General features: G+C 39.8%; 1 protein-coding gene across 11 annotated transcripts in view; it reads left to right on the top strand.

Annotated features, from left to right (window-relative positions):
* LOC143413176 (uncharacterized) overlaps positions 1 to 19,532 on the top strand; it is a 185,566-nt gene extending 166,034 nt beyond the window's left edge. For 6 of the 11 annotated variants that reach the window (XR_013093791.1, XR_013093792.1, XM_076875832.1 and 3 more), the window contains 3 exons: positions 7,479 to 7,612; positions 14,064 to 14,151; positions 18,523 to 19,532. The gene's annotated coding sequence lies outside the window, so the exon portion shown is untranslated. Of the gene's footprint in view, positions 1 to 7,478; positions 7,613 to 8,914; positions 9,000 to 14,063; positions 14,152 to 18,522 lie in introns of all 11 variants that reach the window. The other 5 variants (XM_076875836.1, XM_076875837.1, XM_076875840.1 and 2 more) reach the window with 3 other exon arrangements.
* Positions 19,533 to 22,973: the final 3,441 nt, after the last annotated feature.

Below are 22,973 nucleotides of genomic sequence, written 5' to 3'. Positions count from 1 at the left end.
GTCTTCACCCTTCCCAGTGTGGTGAATTTTCTAGCTCTTTTTTTTAACCATTTGACTTGAAGTTGATTTAAGTAGATATGTTCTACTTAAATCCTATTCTATTCTTTGTGATATGAACACATGTGAAACAAATGATCATTTAGCCATTTTTTTGTAGCTCAAAATGACAACATTAACACAGTAAAACAGGTCTCTTTCTTAAACAGAAGCCTGTCATGCTTAACTTTTGAGAATATAAGTAAATCTTTCTTTAAAAGAACTCTGTCCTGCTTAACTTAAAATAATAGAAAACAATAGAAAGAAAAATATTCTTCTAACAGTGCACATTTAGTGCATTTAGTACAATTGGCTTCAGTTGAGGTATTATTTCAGCTTTTCTAATGCTAATCAGCTGCTCCTGTTTGTAAACCCGCTTGTTCCCATGATTACGCATCTTAACTCATCATCATTATTCATCTATGTATTACTTTTATGTATTAGTCATCTATTTGTTGTAATCATCTATCCTTGCAGTTGTTTCTTACACAAAATAAGTTATATTATCACACTTCTGGCCACATAGCGCTGATATTCACTGCACATGCCCATATTAACTTTTTCCAGCCAGGTGTTTTCCTTTTCCCATTCTTCCCTTTCTCTGAGGGGAACAAACATTGCTGCTCTAATGCTGGGCTTACACTGTGCGGTTTTAGGCCCATTTTGAGCCGATTTTTGAGTCGTGCGACCGTTTTGGTGATCGGACCGTTTTTTGGCCTTCGTCGTGCGTCGTGTAGTATACGTGGGGTAACGAGAAGCGATTAACACCTCGAGCAGCTCCCGATCATCAATCGCTCGTGAGCCGCTCACACTGCTCACGCGCAAACACGTAAACGTCGGTGAAAAAGACGGAGCAGCACGGCTGTGCAGCGTGTGATCTGGACACAAGCGATGGAGGCACAACTTGTAGAACTTTGGAAAGCTCATCCGAGCCTTTTCGATGTGGCCTCACAAAATTATCACGACCACAACAACCGTGAAAATAGTTGGATCTACACTGCTGCTCAATCACAGCTGCCTGATCAATGTTTTTCATTAGCAATTTAGCAAAGTTGATGGTGGTGGTGTGTCTGTGTGAGTGAAAGACAGACAGAGAGAGAGAGCGACAGATTTTCTGTTATAACCTTCATTTTATGGAGGCACAGTGTGAGCACTCAGGTCGCATCAGAGCATCGGGCCGTATAGTGTGAGACCTGCATCGTGACCTACCAACTTCTAACCCCTGCGAGTCAATCGTGCAGTTTGAGCAGGAGCTGAATAACGTGACTGAAAAAAAAAATCGCACACTGTTTGCCCAGCTTTATGCTGGGCAAACAGTGTGCGATAAGTGTGCTGTCAGCTCATTGGTCACAAAGCAGGAGAGGGGCTGGGAATTATGTTTTCAAACAAAGTGTTAATTCCATTAAAAGTTATAGACTACTTTTGAGTCTCACTGTATTACGGGACAAAGTGCGTCCCTTATTAGCTCAATACGGGACGTGTACTTTTGTTTCTAAATACGGGACAATTCCGTATTTTAAGGGACGGTTGGCAACCCCAGGTAGCACTAGCTTCGTTAGCTTGCTAATTTTGACTAGCCTTAAAGAAATATGCTTAAGCAGAGAAACTGACCAGCTCTACTAGTGAAAAAACACATGCCTGTTACTCAAAGCTGCCAGACCTCTACTATTGCCTTCATCCAAATTAAACAGCAGCGGTATAAAGAATCAACATGTCACAAAGTGAGAAATTAGCTTTGTGAGAGCGAAACCCATCTTGGAGCCAAGCTGTATAATAGACAACAAATGTCTTTTGTTTTTAAAAGAAGCTTTAAAATGCCCTGTCCTCAACTACTATAAATTTCCTGTATGGGCTTACCTAACACCAACTATACTACTAGCAGTTTTAATCTTCCACTGCATCGCTGCATACATACCATTGTGTGTTTATCAGTTCCAAGCATGTGTGTTGTGCACATTTATCTGATATATTTTTTTAAAGCTTCAGATATAACCTACATACAGTGAAGCATCTCATGCTGTAAGAAGATTAGAAGAGTAGTAGGGCAGTTAGTCAGAGAGGAGGCCGGGCTGGAGGAATGTGTCAACTTACTGTCAACTATGTGCTGCTTTGTCATGAGACCGCAGAGCACTGAAAACACGTAAAGTTGCCTTTTTCACACCTTCGACTTCTCCCGCCCTCTTCCTCCTCCTGCACCATCACCCCCCCCCCCCCCCCTCTTCCCTCCCCACGCACACAGTGGCAGCAGTAGCCAGGCCAGTGCTAGTGCAGCTGTGACCAGAACAATAGCATTCCTCAGGTTTTAAACGCCTGGCACTTAGATTCCTAACAGTCAAATTCCTAGCAGGGAGAAGCTGGGGGTTGCTATAGGACGCCGAGAGCTGTAAGAAGCCTTGCAAGGAGATGTACAGCTGTAAAGCACTGTGTGATTTGGGGGTTTTATGAGAGGGATGGGTTTGGGGTGGGGGGACATCTCTGTCGTCTCACCTCGTGTTCTCTCCCCCCCCCCCCCCCCCCCCCCCCCAAGAGGTTGAGAGGCGTCCCGCTGCTTTGCCAGGGCGTCATGTGTTGATAGAGGCACCTGTTAAGTCAACACGTTCACCGGCTTGTTTTTGGCACATGCGGCGCTGAAAACCACACAGATGCGTTGAGAGTGACACATTAGTTTTAAGAGTGTTAAATTAGGTGTTAACAAAGGAGACAAACACACGGCGGTTGTTTTTCCTCCCTAATTTTGTTCACATTTTCATACAGAAAACATTTTAGAAGCTTAGATCCAAGTGATGTTCTAAAGTTAAAGAATAAACGGTGATGCCAAGGTGCTTGTACATTCTACCGTTTTCATTAACAACGTGCCTCAAAATATATATCTAATTTAAACATGTTTAATTTTTTTTGTGTTAGAGAAAACGTTAAGCCCAACATCACGTGTGCCTCTACTCTGATGGTTTTAGTTCAGCACAGCACTGAGCTGCCCCGGCTATCGGCCCAATCTGAAATAACCCCCCAAAATAACGACTCTCTCATTAACCACGCCTGTTTCACAATTTAAATATAAATGAATCCAATTTACAAACCCTTGGCTGCGATGAAGGAGACTCATTTAGAGCCAATCTAAAATTAATGAGGGCATCTGGAGAGAGAGAGTGGAGAAGGGGCCCAGTGTGGCTTAACAGATACTGGAGTTAACAAGCTACTGTACTTTAAACACTGGAAAATCCCCATTAATTTTAAAGTTAACACAGCACTGTAGCGTGAATGGTGGAGAAGAGCTTTAATGTTACTTCAAGCACATTACGGTGACATTTTCAGACTGACTCTTGGCCTCTCGCTGTCTTAACCTCCTTTATGTTGTCATACATCAGCGTTTGTCGGTCTCTCCGTAGTCGTGCAGTATTAAATTTTCTAGACGTTTTTTAATATAATGGTCGTGAAAGTGTTCCTGTGTGTACGTGCATTCAACTCTGACACCTCCATCCTGTCGGATTTACAATGAAAAATCAAAGCCCTGAATAGAATAACTCACAGGAATTGAAGGAGGTAGTTCTCCTCAAGATACGTTTAGTTTAGTAAAACTTTGAAACATTTGTATTATTATTGTTATTTGTTGTTGTTGTTTTTTGTTGTTGTTTTTTTTTACTTGATGTCCTGGCTACTTAATGGCACAACAGGTTTGGCAATAAATCTACCCAGGTCGTGGATTTTAGTCCATTAAAACAGCACAGTTCTCGCGCCATTTGCAACGTTCCTTTCCCCTCAGCAGCCGATGGAGTGGCCCCAGCAGATGCCAGCCAGCTCCCAGCCAGCTCCCACAGTGACTGTTTGGTTTTGCAGGTTTAATTCCCGATGGGTTCGGGTCTAGAGTGATTAGGCTGAGCCCTAAAGGCCAGCAGGCTTGTCAGGTGTCTCCACACATTAACGTTGTTCTGCTCACACCCTGAGCTGACAGCACAGCGAGGCAGAGGAGGGGTGGAGAGAAACGCTGATCCGGTGCGGTGGATGGGACAGAAGGATGGAGAGAAAGGGACAGACTGTATTGTTTGGATTGGATTGTTAGAACTTTTTTTTTTTTTTTAAATTTAAAAAGAAGTTTTATTTTCATAATTTCCATGATTGGGTGGAACTTTCCTGACATTTAGGAAGTGACTTTAGCAGATAATCAGTTATGTTAAAGGAGAAAATGACGATTGAAGGCTGGGAGCTCATTCATAGTAAGATAAACAATTTCTGGGTCACTTTAAAAGCATCAGTGCCTTGAATTGTTACTATTAAAACTACACCATCATTTATAAAGTGAATCTTTTAGTTTAAATTGACAAAGACTCAATTTAACCTGACTCCCCGAAGAGTTGTTCATACAGATATGAATATTTCTGTTGCTGCGTGTAAAGAAACACTTTTTTTCCCCTGACTTTTAGTTTCATTTTTCTTTTTGCCAGTGAAGGCAACACACTGGTGGGTGCTACCTCAACATTTTCTTTAACCTTTGACCTTAAAACCAGCTGAGTGACAACATTGCTCACTGTTCCCTGCTGGATTCAAATAAACTTGCATTGTGTCTGTGCACAAACAACTTCCTGCATGCAGACGTGCAGCTTGTTAAAAAAAGAAAAAAACTCTTCCTGCTTCTGACCTCCAACCCCATCCTACTCCACCCACCTCCACCACTTATACAGCATGGGAGGGGGTGAAGGTGGCGGTGGATGGGGAGGTGGCATTAGACACAAGGTTTTGAAGTAGGGGGGAAACTTGTGTCCTCGTCTTAAGGAGTGGAGGAGGTGGACAGGGTGGCGGGAAGAGGTTGGATGAGGAGACCTGCTGAGAGGGCAGCTTGTATGCGCTCCACCTTCTTCCTGCCATAATGCTCCCTCCATTTTTTTTCACTGCCTCCTCTAACACCCCCCTGTACCTCCCCCCGCCTTTAGCTTCAGGGCAAAGTACATTACATGCTTGCTAATCAAACCTCCATTACAAGTTTGGAGGGAGTGGAGCAAGAATCTTCTTCTTCTTTCCCCTTTCTGCTCACTTCAGTAAACCACCTTCATCTTCACTCGCAAAGCTCTTCTTCACTTGTGTGTTATGTAAGTGTCCTTGAAGTATACCAGTGATGTGCTAGCATTTAAACAAGATACAGTTTATTTTCTGGATATTTATTTGAGAAAAAAAATACAAGAAGCCAAAATCATCTTGTCTGACTACACGTTGATCACAAGTAGCATGACAAGCATTCTCTGTAGCGCTAGTTACAGGTGAGGGCGAAGAGCACAAACAAGCTCACTAGCATAGACAGGCAGTTGGTCACAACAATATTACAAAGCAGTAGAAAAGTAATTAAGATCAGAACTCCCAAGTTTTTATTTGAGTTTACGATTTCATTTGGGGATTTTCTCACATTCTGACAGTGCTGAAATAAAGATGCCAAAAATTGAATGGTACTTTAACAGGGTTAAAAGCCCACCAAGCAATGCCGTATACCTTATATTGCCAGTAAATAAATATATCAACAAACATATTTAGAATATTGGTAAAATAATGCAGGTAATTTATAAATCTGACATACAATGAATTCTGTTTTTATTTTCCTTTCCCATGATGCACTTTTTGTTTCTTCTTCACTCACCTCTATGCACTCTCTATATGTTCATACACCACTCTGCATTAAATCATTTATTATTATTACTCTTCACTGTCTTCACACACAGCAGTTTATTCATATAAAAAGGGAGCTTTTCCTTGCCACTGTCACCAAGTGCTTGCTCATAGACGGTCATTTTAAATATTGGGGTTTTCTCTCTATTAACGTGGCCTCTTCACCTTACATGCACTATGAGGTGTAATGATGTAATTTGGTTTAATATAAAGGAAATAAATTGAATTCATTTGCATTATTTACATTATTTTGGTGCATTTATTTGATGAACTTTAACTTTTTTCCACACTGCACACCTCCATAGTTTAGGATGAGCATGTCAGGTATATGTTCATTATAATAGTTACTATTATTATTATTATGGGATGTTCAGTTGAAGAAGTTTAATACTTTGCATGTTTATTTAAAAAATAACTCTATTATTTTTTCAGTCAGGTCATGTCTTATTTTGGTTAGAATTTGATTGTACAAATCAGGTGAAAGCAATTTTCGACATAAAATCATTAACAGTTTTATGCTGACTACTTTGTGCTGTTTAGAAGAGTCTTGCCCATGCTTACTGTGTAACAGAATGACTGCCTTTGTTTCTAATCTCATCTCATTTCAGTTACAATTAAGCTAAACTAACAGAAGCTTTGATGGAGTAGTGCTCTGATTTGAATAAGCTGCAAAAGCCCGCTCAGAGCTCTGTGGTCTGCATAACCATACAGGGGATCAGAGGATGAGGTCTGCACAATACCACAGTGACACATACTGGATCTACTGTACACAATATCTGGACTTACATATTAAAACCGATACACGGGAATACAAAAGAAATAGCAGAGACAGTCTTAAAGAGGTAATTATGCATGTGCTGTACCAAAGCTCAATTACCATTTTTAAGAGCATGAGCTCTCCTGACATAAATAGGCAGCTTTTGAAATATAATGCCTCGTCTTTGTTGCGCTCTGTAAACATAGGGGCAGTCATATGAGTCCACTATATTATCAGCTATTGTTATGTATAAGCTCCATGTTGGTAGTGCTATTGACCTTATTTAAAAGACAGAAATCTATAAACACAAAGTCATTTATGAAAAAGTAAACTACAAACTCAAAGTCTGACTGAAGTGTAGATGCTCTGCTAATATTTTCATTTGCATATCCGTCTCCCCGAGTGACTGGAAAATGCATTTTGAAGGTGCAACATACAACTTTATTATTTGGCAACCCCCCAAAAACGTTTCAGTATTATTTAATGCTAAAATAATTTAGCCTTCTCCTCTCCACTGCCTCTTCTGTTGGTAATTGGATTTAGTGAACACCTGTATGAGTGTAGATTGTTCAGAGGATTATGGTCAGGGAAACCTTGAGTCACAACTAATTACCATCTTTTTCTTGCTCTTACTCTTTACTCTCTCACCCCCCCCCCCCCCTTCCCACACACACACACACACACACACACACACACACATATTAATACACTCACTGATTTTTTTTTCTGTAAACGAAACTCAGTTGATGTAATTGCTATTTTAAGGCTTTAGTTAAACCTTTATAGCGGTAGTTTATGAGGCGTGTTGTTATTTTATGATTCTGGTTTCCCTTTACTCTGTCCTGGGTTTACATGACAGATCGTCATGTTAAAGCAATCCACAAAAAAAAGATTGGCCTGAACTTGTTTTTTGTTTTGAGGAATGTAAATTATTGCTGCTCTGCAATTTTTGTTAATCTCAATGTTTTGGCTTCTGCGGTGTTTATGGAAGAGCACTTATTTTCCTGTACTAAACATTGCCCGTGTTTCTCTTTAGAGCTAAGTTGTTGGTCCGCTGTTCCTGCAGAGCCACCCGTGGTGTTGGGGGTCTCACAACATTTCCTCTGTGTGTCCTCTTGAGCTGATATTGCTGCTTTGAACCAGCAAAGAAACAAATCGAAATTTTTCTAGGTGAGAACAAGACTTTCATGCTGTTGATTCTCTGTTGAAACATGTGCAATGTCAGTGAGGTAACAGTAAGCACCTTTAGCTCTGAGATTAGCTTTCTGAAAAAATTATGGCACAAGGTGAAAATGTCAGTTTTGTCCCCCGACTGAGGCACTTTTTTTTGGACTCTTGTGGGAAATGTTACTTTATTTATATATTAATCTGTGTTCACAAAATGTGGGTTGTGTCCGAACCTAGTAATATACTGCGGTTCAGCTCCAGGCGGTATGTCAAAGACGTGTATTTTTGTGTCTATACTCAAAAAATGTTTCATTTGCTTCACTTGAATTAGATGAGTATTCAGTGCTTCTCTCAAAAGGCTCTTCGGCTGCAAAGGAAGTCTACTGTGGTTTCAGAACCACTGCGGAGGAGGTTAAGGTGGATGGAGGGTTTCATCAGCCTCAAAGACATGAACCAATAGTTCTGAGTTAAATGCAACTGGAATATAGAAAATCAAATTTTTTTTTAAATTCCAATAATTAATCAACAATGAAAGTATGTTTGGTATAAACATACTTTCATATACATGTCAAGTACATTTTATTTGTCCAGATTCAATGATGTTGTGATGTACCAAAATTTCATGGAAAATTTACAGACTATATAATAATAGAGCGAAAACCTCAAAAATCAGACGGCCCCATACCCAGGAACTGGAATTTGTTCACTTGGCAACAGTGGGAAGGAAACACAGTAACACTCAAAATCTTGGACATCTAACGATGATTTAAACAAGGGTTTTTCCTCTAACCTAACAAAAATTCTAACAGTTTATTGTTGCCTGTTTCCTGTTGCCAGTATGCTCCTATGCTCCATTTAGTTGGAGAACTTGTTGAGTGCCATTGGACATAGGACAGAAGTCTCCCCTCTCAAGACGCTTCTCAAGCTCTTTAGACCTGTCTTTGAAAGTGGGAACGGAAACAAGCACACAGCCTAATTATGTGGCGTAACATGAATTTAGGTCAGTAAGTAGACGATGCTGATGACCTAGAGCTAAATTGTCGGACAGCAGAGGAGGACTGAGGACGGGCCAGGGGTGTGTGATAAGTCAGGTGAAGCAAGAAATGAGCTAAAGGAAGAGAGAGTGACATATATAGGGAGGATATTCTCTGTCCCACAATGAAATTTAAGACAGCCGTGTAGCTCTTGACTGAACAGAGACAGAGACTGTGTGTGTGTGTGTGTGTGTGTGTGTGTGTGTGTGTGTGTGTGTGTGGGTGTGGGTGTGTGTGTGTGGGTGTGTGTGTATACATGAGCAATGAGCAGGCTATGCTTGTCCTCAAGGCAAAGAGGTCCAGCGGCTTAAGCTTCATCGGGCATCAAGACAGAGAGACACACTCCATGTGAACAGGTGACATTTCATGAACAGTGAAGACTTGAAGGAGGGAGAAAGTAGATGGGAAGGAGGTGAAGCGGTGGAGCAGTGGGGGGGGAACATGAGGGTAGAGAGGCATCCAGCAGGTGACAGGGGAGGAGCACTAAAGGGCAGCGGACAGTTCACTCAGTCCAGCTTACTGATGTGTATAAGTAACACTGAAAGTGAAAGATAATCTAAAAAAATAACTCTTCAGTTTTTCTTTACTTTGCGTTACTGCACTGAACTTTCATTAATCTCTGTAAAGACAACCCGCCAAACAAACAGGGCTGTGTAAACTGAGATTGTTTTCTTGGACTTTGCACTGATACTGAACCCAGTAGGCTACTTGTCAGCGAGGGCAACATTTTCCTCTTAACTTAACTCAATGTCCAAAAGAGAAAATTTGTCTCGAGGCAAGTGATACACACAAAGACATAAATTATGAAAAGAAAGACAAAAAAAAAAAAAGAAACAAACAAACTGATTGTCACAAAGAACAATTGGAAATTCAGTTTTGTCTTTTTAAAAGAGAGAAGTAGTCATCATCAGTTGACTCATGCTAAACACGTGAACGTGAGACAAAAGAAAGTGTTGTTGTTGATGTTGTGAAGAAAAGCTCAAACTCTGAAGAGGACGCCTTAAATCATTCACAAATAAAATGACTAATTATTGGTCTGCACACTATTCCAACCCCCAGGTTTTTTTCTTTACTATTACAATACGCTACTTAATAAATCCCGCTGAAATCATACAGCCAGGAGTTTGACAGTATAGATGACTGTATCCCCAGATGACAGTGACATTACGGCAATATTTGTTCACAGAATGTTCACCAGCTATTAAACAAGTCATGATAGTTAAACTGTTAAAGCATAACAACTATAGCCTGGTTTAAAAAAAAAGATTCTCTTACAAGATCTGCGTTAGATATTTTTTAACTTCGTCAGCAGATAAAATAAGCATACAACATCCTGCCTACTGTATTGTAAGTGCTCGTGTTTGAAAAAAGAAGGAAAAAAAGACCTGAAAAGCAGTGGGAAGTTTCACTTTAAACTTTTACTTTTTCAGCCTTGTGTTAGGGTGGAGGAGTCCCGCTTTTGTTGTCGCTAAATTCAGTTGAAAAGACTTTGTGATTTGCACAGAGAATCCGTTCCTGTCGCAAAATCGCTTCATTCCAGCTCCGAAAATAATGACGCTAATCATCGCAGCAAATATCTGTGACTGTGAGGACTTTAGAACAAAGCGCTGTTGTTTTTCTGCTCCACTGCTGCATCGCTTTCTGATGTAGCCACTGAAGCAGGTGCAGTTTTATTTTAAAATTGTGGCCGGTCCAAGGGTTGGTGAGATGAGGATAGGGGGAGGAAGTGAGTGATGGACAGCTAGAGGGGGGGTGAGGTGGTGGTGGTGGAGGGGGTGATGGAGGGCAGCAGAAACTTCCCATGCTGGCCTCCCAGTGTGGCTACGTAATGAGGGCAAGGGACACACACACACACACACGCACGCACACTCGCAGACACACACTCGAGGCTGAGCATGGCCCCACGGCTGATTAGCGGCACACAAAGGCCCCAAACAGAAGTAGCAGAGAAAACACAATGGGAGCAGGGCCTCAAGGCGTGGTCTACTTCTGCCCCGAGGGAGGGGGCGAGAGAGGTAGAGAGAGAGAGAGGGGAGAAGAGAGAGAGAGAGACATGGTCCCACTGTGCTGGATAGGCAACAAGGGGCAGGGAGGAGGGGGTTCAGTGGGGTTAGAAAAGTGACAGAAGCAGAGAGGAGTTTTGTTTTTGTCCTGATAAAGACATGACGAGTTTTTGCTGAGTTCTGTTCAGTGACTTCGGCATCAGGTGACTTAAAAAACATGAATCCTGCGATAGTGAGTTAGCAAATATTGACGCACGGGTGGGGAAGGCTGATCAGTGCAGTTCACAGGGAGAAAGAGTGCGCATGCCTCAATATTTTCCCCACTCCAATTAAATCATTTCTGGCCAGTACTTGTGCTTTTTTTCCAAGTTGTAATTTACACAACTTACAAAAGTATGATTTACACTAGAAAATCAATTTTACTGCTTTAAATGCTGAGCAGGGGCCACAATTTGAGTTTTAAAGCTATCAGACAAAAAACCACCAAGACAAAAAAAGTTCAAAAGTTGTGTGTTATTAGATCCTAAATATAATTCCTTTAAGACTGCACGCTAACATATATTTGAGTAATTTTATTACTCACTGTGACTGTGAGGTGGGCCGTGCTAGTCTTTTAGTGCTTCTTTCTCGCCTTTTACTAACTTGCAACACATTCCTGCTTCTGTCCTTCCCAGAAGAAAGTTAGAAGAAAACTATAACGTTAGACCATCCAAACTTTCCTGCTTAACTCTAAAATCTTTTGTCTGCCTACTTTCACTCCCACCTCTGCAGGTCGTGCCCACTGCCTCCTGTTTCTCTCTGTCTGTCAATACACGCACGCAGAGGATGCACCGCACACACATGGACACACCTGCAGTCTGTATAACTCCATAAACTAGTTAAGATGAGTAATTGGTGTGTTTGTCATAAATTCACAGTAATGGCTGTGAGTATAATAAACTCTGCTCTCACTGGACGTTCTTGATTATTATTTTTTCATTCATTTATTCACAACTGTCTCCATTACTGATTCACAAACCCTTCAACGATATACTTCAGTTAACTTTATTTATTAAACAATCATCCATCCATTTTCTAAACTGTTACACCCACAGGACACCTGACATTAAACATCCCTAGTATGTTTTGAAGGTTATTTTATGCTTTTATGTAAAGTATTTTTTTCTATTTAATGGTAGTGTGTTTTTAGTTGAGTAACATTTCAGTTATGTAACAGTAATTCTGCTTTAGTAGCAATTTTCATTACACTTTCCACCATTATTAATAGAGATTTCCCCTCAGAAAAAGGGTCATGCTGTCATTTATACTTGATGTTATTAAATCCTACACTGCAAAAAATATGCATAAAAACATGGAAAATGTCCTTGCAAATTTCTGATAGTACGTTAGCGGTTTTTTAAATGGAAATGGAGGTTTCTGTAAATGGTAAATTTGTTGTGTTTATAAATTTATTTATGTATTTATTTTATTGTATGTTCACTTCAAACCAAAAGTCTTTTCCTTACATTAACCAAGAAGTGCTGCTAGCTAAACCTAACCAAATGGTGAATGACAATAGAAGTTACTGGGGAGTCAAAGTCCATTCATTTTCTTCTGTTTGCCCTCATCAGGGTGTTTTGGGGGTGCTGGAGTCTATCCCCACTGCCATAGGGTGATAGGCAGGGTACACCCTGGACAGATCACCAGTCTGTCATTAGGCTAATGTCTAGAGCCGGGAGCCCATTCACACTCATATTCACACCTATAGCCAGTTTAGAATCACCAGTTAACCTCACCCCATATATATCATTGGGAGGAAACCAGAGTTTTCAGAGAGAAACCATGCAGACATGGGGAGAACATGCGAGCTCCACACAGTAAGGCCCCAGCTGCTGGACCTACAGGACCTCCTTGCTTTTACCAAGGGAGTAAAAGTGAAACTCAAAAATGGTAGAAAGCCGCGAGACTGGAGCCGGGTGTGTTTGTGAAACCACAAGCCCACCTGCTTCCTGATGTGGACTCTCTGGGTCCTTTGGAGTGAAACAGCACTGTATGTCATTTTAGGAAGGCTTACTCACGTGGGCCTTTTCAGACAGTAGAAACAAATGACCGAGACGGTCGTTTTAGTCACACAACTCACTGTACATGTAAGAAAAGCTTATAGCATGTTGCTCGTTTATCACAGGACCGCACTACAAAATCAAAGCCTAACAACCTGTCACATGAGCGTGAAATTCGTGAACATAACACAACAAACCAGAGACATTAATCAACCTCACGGTTACACGAGTGTCATTGCTGCAGCTTTTAATTATGTAACATTGCTTTGTACACACATTCCCTTAATCTTTGTACATGGGTACAAAGACATACCTTGTAATTAGCAGCATCAATTTTCTCATGCACAGAATAGGTTGGATGACAATGGCCGTAATTTCTATTCCAGAATGACTGAAAATAGAAGAATGCTGGTAATGACAAATAAACATTTTATTATTACAAATGTGGTGGAAAGGCTTTTGAAGAAGTGCATTAAAAAAAGGCCAAGATTATAATGTGAGACAAGTCCATTGACAACTGGTTTCAGGTTTTTGGTGACTAAAGACTGCCTGTTTTAAAATCGGGACAACTCTCTGATGGCCACAACTCCAGTTTATACACCATCAATTTGAATACAACAGGACGCCGCATAGTGCTACCTGTTATCTCAAACTCAGGGCTGCTCCTGAGTTTCTTGCTACCTTACCTGCCTGATTATTGGGGTCTTCTTTATTATTGTAGGCTTTTGACCCTACTATACAAAGCGCCTTGAGGTGACTGCTGCTGTGATTTGTCTCTATATAAATAAAGCTGAATTAAACTGAGCCTTTCATGACTAGCTTTGCCATCTTGTCTTGCTTTCTTGAGGATTTTAAATTGACACATATTCCAGCTAGGGGGTTCAATGACTCTCCGTCCATAGACTTTGTTTTACTTAGGGCAGCCTAGAGTTGCACTGACATGCCTCAGTGAAGTCTGTCACAGTGTTACCAAGACTATCAACTGTGCCCATTATTACTAGCTGCGCAGGAGTTATTGCTCTCTAAAGCCATTCAAATAATTCAAATAACACTCAGATACTGATATACTTTAGGTTTACTGTTTTTACTGGTTTGTTAAATGTCAAAATTAATACATTGCCCTACATAAATATTAATAGATTCTTCTGAGTATACGTCTAATTGATAAAGGCCCATAAATTCAGTGCGAAGCAATAAAGTTAAACATAGACACATGCAGTATTTTAAATCATGGTTGTTTGAGTTATTGCTACCAGAGAACGTGCTGAGAGCTTTATAATCATACCAGCAGCTCTTTGCATAGATTACTATCTACATATTTCTACAGAGAATGAATATTATATGGCAACGACTAATGAACACGGCCCTCTTTTCACAGAGGGGAGCGACGGCTGCTGTAATCTCCACTGTTCAATTAGCTGAAGTGACCGGGACGCCACCTACACTTCATTAGCTGGAAGGCGAAGGTATGGAATTAACCTCTTTCTCTCTGTGACTGTTTCTTTCCTTTCTCTGTTTCTCTATATCCCAATTTTCCTCATTCCTTGAGAAATATTGTGAAATATTGTCACAGCACAAGAATGAAACTATTTCAGATTAGCTTCTATCAGTTAAAACACAATTTTCTCTTATTTTACGTTTAAAATAGAAGCTTTTTGGGTATTTACTCAGAAGCAACAGAGAGAAAAGGAAAAGGAGAGTGTGTGTGTGTGTGTGTGTGTGTGTGTGTGTGTGTGTGTGTGTGTGTGTGTGTGTGTGTGTGTGTGTTTGAATGGGGGGTATAAAGCCACAAAGACAATTTAGATTTTCCAGCTTCTCGACCTGTTTTTCCAATTACTTAATGCTATTTAAATACACCAGAGCTGACACACACACACACACACACACACACACACACACACACACACACACACACACACACACACACACACGTGCACACATTAATGGTCCTAAAATAAGTCATGCAGTAATTGTATTTGATAAATCATAAAGGGAGCCCATCAGAGGAAAGCTAGCTGTAATAAAATGATAAACTAGACAATTATGAAAAAAATCCCCGGCCTTTAATTTCCTAAACACACTCTGGAGAGAGACCGTTTAAGCCGGAGCGATTCGACGAGATGCTCACCACATTATTTCCTCTTGTATCTGACACACTGAATTACGCCACAGGGCTCTGAAATGTCTGTAGCATTGGCAGAGCACTGCAGATCCATACAGACAGACAGACACCCACACAAAGCTTGTTCACATCTTCTCAGTCGGGTGTTTTCCAGTTTCATATGACATTTGTCCAGCAAAGACCTCAATACAGTATGTAAGCAGCAGTAGTGCCCAGATACTTTATACAGTTTTTATGTTTCAAAAGCAGTCGTTTACAACAGACTACTTCATATTACAAACACAATTTTAGAGCAAGAACATTCAGACGGTCTTTTGTGAGCAAGCACTTGGCAACAGTGAGGAGGAAGAAGTTCCTTTGAACTGGAACTTCTTCCCTGAGCCAGGTTCAGAGAGGGGCAGCCATCTGGCATGAGGGGATTAAAAAAGAGCAAAAGGAAGAAACCATGAAAAACAACATAAACGATGGGAAAGAATAGATAAAAGTTAATTACATTCAAAAGTGCCATAATTCAGATTGTGTAACCTTACTTTAAACTTTAGTTCTAAAAGTGGATGTGTACTCTAAAACAAATATTTAACAAATATTTATTTATATTTTTATGTAAATTTCCCCAATATGACCAATATGGTGTTGTAACATATACAAAAACTTTATGCTGGGTTCAGGTTTCAGTATATTTTCAGCAAAGCAGGGAAAAAATAAAGCAAAAATGGCACTTTCCCCATTGTTTAAAAAGATCTTAAAATGTCTAATTGCTCTTATTGTAACAGTTAATACACTCAAATTCTTTATCTTGACAATAAGAAAAGCCTGAGCTGTTTGACAAAATAGAAAACTTTCTTTTAAGAAGTGTACAGATCACTTTTGTCCTTTGTTTTTTACATCTTGCTACAGACAATAGACTTCATTGTCCGCAGACTACTGTGAATTTATTTTGTCAGCAACGGTAAAATATTTAACAAGAGATTACAAGTACGACATTATGACAAGCATTTTGCAAGCTGACAAAACTTCTGGTGCAGATTAGCTCTGAAAGGTTTGCTGCTAATTTAGCATTAGCTTTTTTTTTTTTTTTTTTTTTTTAGCTACCTCTTCTTTTAAAAAGGTTTCTAGAAAAACTTGACAAACCCCAGTTTTGTTCGGCGCAGCCCTTCAGTTTCTAATGGCGATGGACTCTAAAATGACTTTATCGTTAACTTATTTAGCTTATGTGCTACATGAAAATGGGCAATTAGCTCTACAGAAAAAAAACTTAAGCTAACCTTACTAGCACACCATACCTGATGGACAGCTACTGGTGAACTGCCAAAATTTCAGGGTGGAGCATTTGGGGAGTGCGAGTATGTGACCATTAATAGATCCGTGGCAGTTTAGTTCCCAGGGCGTACTGCTCTGAGGACATTTCATACCAAACTTAACATTGTGTTCTTCATGCTTCAGGACAAATACGCCTACTGATACACCCATAATTTCTGTTCCTCCTGGGAAGTGACCACAGAAAACAATATTTACTACTCTCAACAGTTGCTCTACTTTGTCTGTGGCACTTTAATTTTGTTATGAAATTTTGAGATCCGGTGATATTTGTTTAACCGTTAATGGACAATAATGGACCACTATGACATCTAAAAAAGCTATAGCTAACACGTAATGATTACTGGATTACACTGACACATGGGATTTGTTGAAAGCAACGGCAGAACAGAACATGACAGGACTTATCCTTTAAGTCAGAAGCAACTCTGTAGTAAAGTTCTTTCATGTAAGGTGTTATTATGTTTCTACTTCACATATAATATTCACCATCTGCTTGTAATGTGGTTGGTTGATGAGAGGGTTCCTTGTAGCACAAACTGTGTGTGTATGTGTGTGTCAATGGCTTATGAACAAATGTTGCTCAGGTGAAGTTTAATTATATATAAATACTGTATCTTAGACCCTCACATGATGCCATTTCATTGTCAGGCTATCCAACAGGAGCACAGGGATATTTCTTAGTGGCCCGAGGATATTTTGGACGCCATGAGCAATCAACATGACGAATTCTGACAGACCATCTAGAATCCATGCAACAAGCACCATGTTCTTGCTCTTGGCCCTCAGTTTGATCGCTCTCCCTGCGATATCCATAGCATGAGGGTGCACACAAATTGCTAGGAAGGGATCATGCCATTCAAAAATGTAAAAAGTTTAAAATTCCCTGTCAGAATGTTATAGAGAGAAAAATCAGTATAGGAAGTTACAAAGTATACAGGCATTCGCCAACTACTGTGTGACAAGTGTGCCACAAACTTGAAATGCAGAACATTTGCGTTCAAAGTAAAATCGTGCTGGTTACAGCAGTAAGGCACAACTTTTACTATGAAGGCTCTCCGTTTCCAAATTCTGTTGCATTTTTTAGTATCACTGCTGCTCAAAGAGTAGTTGGCAAGTGTTTGCAGACAAGCTAGCATCTTCCATGTAAACCATGGGCAACTGTGGCAATCTGCTAGCAACCAAATTGATCACAAGAAGGCTTTGTGGCCAGTTTCACCCAGAGGCAGCCAGCAACCTCTCGCCAGCTGGTCGGGAATTGCACATTTTTCCCATTGACAACTGGTTGTTGTCAGCGTGTCTCTGACTGGTCCCTACACCTGTGTAACTCAGGCCTTAGATGGAATTTTGGTTGCTGTACTGTTGTTCTTGTTCTACTCTCTGAGCTAAATAAGGTTCCCATGTCAGTGTCAACATCAGCACTACCAGCACTACTACTAACAATAAATATATATTTATATGTAAAATAAAAGTATTGATTGTTTGACCACAGTAATTAATAAAAGACAGATTTTTTGATATTGTGGATAGTCTACAAAATTAACTGCCCCCTGCTCTTTATTCCTCATTCATTGCCAAATAACTTTATAGAGAAAAGTGTCTGTATATAAGTATATTCAGGATTCCGCGATTCAACATGGCCACTCAAGATAAGGTCACGTATCAGGTTGATGCAACCTTAGCTAAGCACGCTTACAGCAACAAACCCTGTATTGTCACAGGATGACATTAACTCTCTGAGGCACGTTTTTTTTTCTTCATGGCTGAATAAAAATCTCATTCCTCGCTGACTTCTGGCTGAGACAGGCATGACGGTGTGAGATCAGCACCACAAAGAGTTAAAAAAAAAATCAGATCTTTTGGGTTCCTCGTGTAAATGCAGACAGACTGTGTAGGTGTGTGTCTGCGAGTGTGTGGCGTAGGTGCTGCTGTGTAAAATAACATGGAAAAGGTGATTTTCCACTATAGTGAGGTTTCCACAGTGAGTTCCCCCAGGCAGCAGCAGAAACATGATTGAATTTTGTGTGTGTTTGTGTGTGTGTGTATGTGTGTGTCTGTGTGTGTGAGAGCGAGAACAGCGGCTTGACTCGATTAAGACGCCTCACCCCTCCGCTGCACCTCCACCACAGTCTAATAGTATTTGAATTCATTAAGTATGAGAAAAATGTTTTTATTATTTTTTACAAATACACGTCATCTTTATTGTTTAACAGTAAGAAACACAAGCTTATCTCCATAATTCCTCAAAAGCAGAATTTCCAGAGCTGTGATTTCTTCATATTACATCACACTGATGATGCTAGACGAGAGAGAGCGAGGAAGAACGAGGCATTATTTTTACACAGTCCGATTTGTTGCTGACAACACGCCACAATCCTGTTTCTCTGTCTCCTTGTAGGTGATGCTGACGGTGTAACATCAGGCGAGTACGAGAGATGGAGAAGATGCTGACGTTTCCCAAAAAACCCCACACAAACACACACGGACACACACATGCAGGCAGACAGTAAATGGGAGTCTTCTGTCAGGAGTGTGAGTCATTCCCCAGTGTAGAAAACTGAATTAAAGTGAATCAGGCTGAACTGAAATGACCTGAGCTGAAAAGAAGGCTTCAGCTGGACAGCTCTCTGAAGGTGCTGAGGGAAAAAAATTAGATGACAAATAATTTGGAAATAATGCAGATGGCACACTGTGGTTTCTCGAGGGGGCCTCGCTAGATTTCCTGTTCGGCATTCACTTATTTCCTTTTTTCATTTTCATGTTTACATTACGTTCTATAACACTTATTAAACTGTACGTCTCCGGACTCTCAGCATTTGTGTCCTATCTGTTTTTGTATTTGAGCTTGTGCCATAACCATCAAAAGTGTACATTAGTGTACTGTGACATTTCCTTTTTTGTCTGTGTGCCAACAGTCTGTTCATTATTGTGGAATTAAATATTAGACACAGAATTAGATTTTTAAAAATAAATCTAGAGGCTATTTTCAGCTAGCTGGTGCCGTTTCATTTCAAATCGTTTGTTTTTCTTTTTAACCACAACTGCACAAAATTAGTCTTGCTTAATATTTTGTAATGATGGCAAATTATTGTTTTCCATCTGAGCTTCACACTTGATTCGATTAAAGATAACCGGTACAGCAGATCTGGTCTCTAAGCAACTCCAGATTCAGTGACCTTTGCATTTTGAGTTTAACTGAGACATGACAAGAAAAAAAAACAAGTATGTGTTCAGTGTGATCGTGCCAGTCATAAGTTACTTCATCATAAGACCTGGGCAGCTGATTTTGATGTGGTTTAAATGTGGGTTTAATCACAAACTCTTCTTTTTTTATTGTACTTTCTTGTTCTTGAAGCTTGCGCTCCACTGTTTAAAAGATAAAACAAAAATAAAAACATTGTGAAAGACTCCTAATGTATTAGTGTTTCATTTATATGTATATGGCGTGTAAAAACATATACACTAATACATCCAAGCAAGTGTTGTGAATTCAGACACTAAATCACTGCACACTAGTACAGAGGGACAGTAGCTTCTGGCTATCTCCTGCACTGAGTGTAAATGATCGCATAGCTGTGGTTATAAGTCACAGTCATACATGCTGCTGATGGAAGCTGACACCCAGGGTGTGTGTGTGTGTGTGTGTGTGTGTGTGTGTGTGTGTGTGTGTGTGTGTGTGTGTGTGTGTGTGTGTGTGAGAGAGAGACAGAGAGACAGTCATTTTAGACTCATCGTGTCACTTCCTTTCCCTTCTGTGCATTCTCTCTTTCCTGCTCATCCTCGATGCCTCGGGTGATGAAACTGACTCTGTTACATCAGAACAAATGACTCCTACCCCCACCTGTCGTCCTGCCTGGTCCACACACACACACACACACACACACACATACACACGTATTTGTTCTCACTTTAGACCCACATTAGTGTGTTTAACCTTATTGATAAGGTTTTGCCCATTGATACAAATCAGGATGATCCATCACTGATGCCTCTGTTTAAGGGGCGGAGAGGAGTTGATAGTGATGGATGGCAGACCAATCAGTAAACACAGTGATCTGAAGAGCACTGACACACACACACACACACACACACACACACACACACACACACACACACACACAGTGCCACAAACATAGTGACAATGGCTTTAGTTTCACAAAACCCTTTGATTAACAATGTGTTTTCTTATATGACAAGGCAGTAATATTTATAGAGAATTACACTGGTGCACAAGAATCAAACGGAAGTAGCAAAATGTCAGAAATATAAAATTCCCATTAAGGAAAACCAGCCAATAATCAAATAGGTCTCAGAGACTACTGTAAACTTCTGTTTTTAATGTTTATATAGTTGGAGGACATGGAAACCTGATGACCAGTGAAGTGAGAGCAAACCAGACTGATTGTATGAAAGTAGCTGTTTGATAAATAACAGCCGAAGTCGAGTCGATTTTGATCATAAATCCCCAATTTTAGCCTTACAGTGCACACGTGGACATGAACAACGTCAGTGTAACAACGTCAGTGTAACAATGACATTTCCACATTTTTGTGTGTGGAGTTATTATCAAAAGCATGCCATGATTTATACTTGCAGCCTTCTCGGAATAAAAGGAGCAAATTAAGACAAATAGAAACTCTTACTCCTGCTATCAATCAAAATTCTAATTTGAATTCAGTTTTGAATTTCTAATGCAAATTATTCATATTAAGCAAAATAAAAGTTCATTAAAAATATCTCTGTTAAACATTTTATGGGCAATACCTTCATTAGAGGACTAGAAACAATCATTTCTGATCAGTTTTTATTTTTATTGCACTGTTTTTGCTTTTAATTCAGTTTAGTTTCAATCTTGGTTTTAATTCAGTTCAATTTTATTTATATAGCTCGAAATCACAACAACAGTCACCTCAAGGCGGTTTCTCTTGTGAGGTACAAACTCTACAATAATAGGTCCTAATTAATTATTATTTTATGGAGAAGGGATTTAGGAAAATCAGTACAGGTGTTACAATAAAGACACAGAACGTTCTGAAAGCAGTTGACTCGCAGTCATCTAAAGTGTCGATAAACTTTTCTATGTATTTTAATTAAACTTTTATCAAATCAAAACACTGTATTTTTACTTTATTTGAATTAGTTTTGCAAGTTCACAAAATTGTTTCAATTAGTTTTCAAAAATCTAGCTTTTATTCTTATTTAAGTTGTAACTGAAATGTTTGGGTTTTTTTGTTTTTCACATCTAAATTTAGTTTCAGTTAACTATAATAACCTTGGTGTCTACTGTTATGCATTAACCCCCATAAATCTCATATTAATGCACTGATGGTTTTGCATAAAGTAAGCATCTAAGTGTTAACAATAGAAGAGCTAAAGGACCAAAAGTTGAACATTTGCTTTTGACCTTTGTAGCTGGCCTGATGGGATAATCTGGTGTGTGTGAGTGTTTGTTGGAGAGTGTGTTTGCTGGTGTCCAGAGCATCCTTTGTGATGCTGGAATTAACTCTGACTTGTCACGTGCATGCGGCTGCTGACCTCCGGCCCCATTCAGGAACCATCCCCTGTGTGTGTGTGTCTGTGTGTGCGCGCGTGTGTTTTGTCAGAGGTAAAGATCAAGCTCAAACACAAGCAAAAATCATTGTTCCTGATGGAAAAAAACTACAAATGCACTAGCAGAAACTAGCTTACTGTGGCTTTCACCTGCTTTGGGTGGATGACTTTGATAAAACCTCAAATAAAAAATATAAATGGTCTTTATTTATATCTAGATCTATGCAAAAAGCACATTTTCTCATTCAACTTTAGCCTGCATGAGGCTCTCCTATTGGACGAATACTGCCTAAATGGATGGGAAAAGGACTGGTTGTTACACAGTGTTTTTTTACTTGTGCAATCAATGTACTTTGCACCACACCTCATTCGCCCATTCATACAATAACTTATTTTCTACATCTAAGAGCTTTCTATCTGTCATTCACACTCCAATGAACACACCCAAGGATACTTTGGCATGCAGAAAGAAGCTGCCTGGGATTGAACCAAAAACTCTGTGATTATCTCTACCTCCTAAGCCACAGCCACTTTGTGATTTTGTGAGGTTGTAAGACAAGTTGCAGTGTAACGATGCTGAACAATGAATGAAGGGTGCGCTTTATCGTCCACATGCAGCATTGTTTGTTTTTAGTGTTGTTGTTTTTTTTCGATCTTCAGCCTTTAATGTCACTGTAGTTACATATTTAGAGCTTCCCCAAGAGTTCTCCAAGTTTGTCCCGTAAAACACTTTCTCACTTTTTCCATTTCAATGAGAATATATTTATGTTTTTTTTTTTTCATTTTCATTCGATAGAAGAAAAAAAAACGAGTCGATGAGCCTGTATTTGCTTTCATCCTTGATTTCAGCTCCTTGCAACTCCTCCGCTCTTCTCTCTTGTTACTGAAGAGTGACATGATTGCTGAAGCCTGATAATGTCATGAAAATACAGCGTTTACTGCAGTACATGACAGTGAAATTCAACATCTCTGACTTGCTCTGCAACAGTCAAGTGCAATTGCAGCAGTGACAGTAACTAACTTAGTAACTTCACATAACTTGTGAAGATTGTATCCATTTCTTAGTCACATATCTGTCAAAAAGGCTTGTTTTTCAAGAAATACATGGAAGGTTTGATTTCTTTGTGAGTGTAACCGCTCTCTCTTGTCTCTCCAATATCGTCATAGATCCAGAATGACACTTTAAAAGTATTTTACTTGAGACACAAACAAAAAAGTGGCAGTTTCAGCCATAATGGCCTTGCGTTATATTTAAACGTTCAAAAATCAAGTGTGAAATCCAGACAGAGAGGCCACATT

This window comes from Maylandia zebra, linkage group LG17 (genome assembly GCF_041146795.1).
Source record: "Maylandia zebra isolate NMK-2024a linkage group LG17, Mzebra_GT3a, whole genome shotgun sequence".
Classification (NCBI taxonomy): domain Eukaryota; kingdom Metazoa; phylum Chordata; class Actinopteri; order Cichliformes; family Cichlidae; genus Maylandia; species Maylandia zebra.
This window is presented reverse-complemented; position numbering and strand designations above follow the sequence as displayed.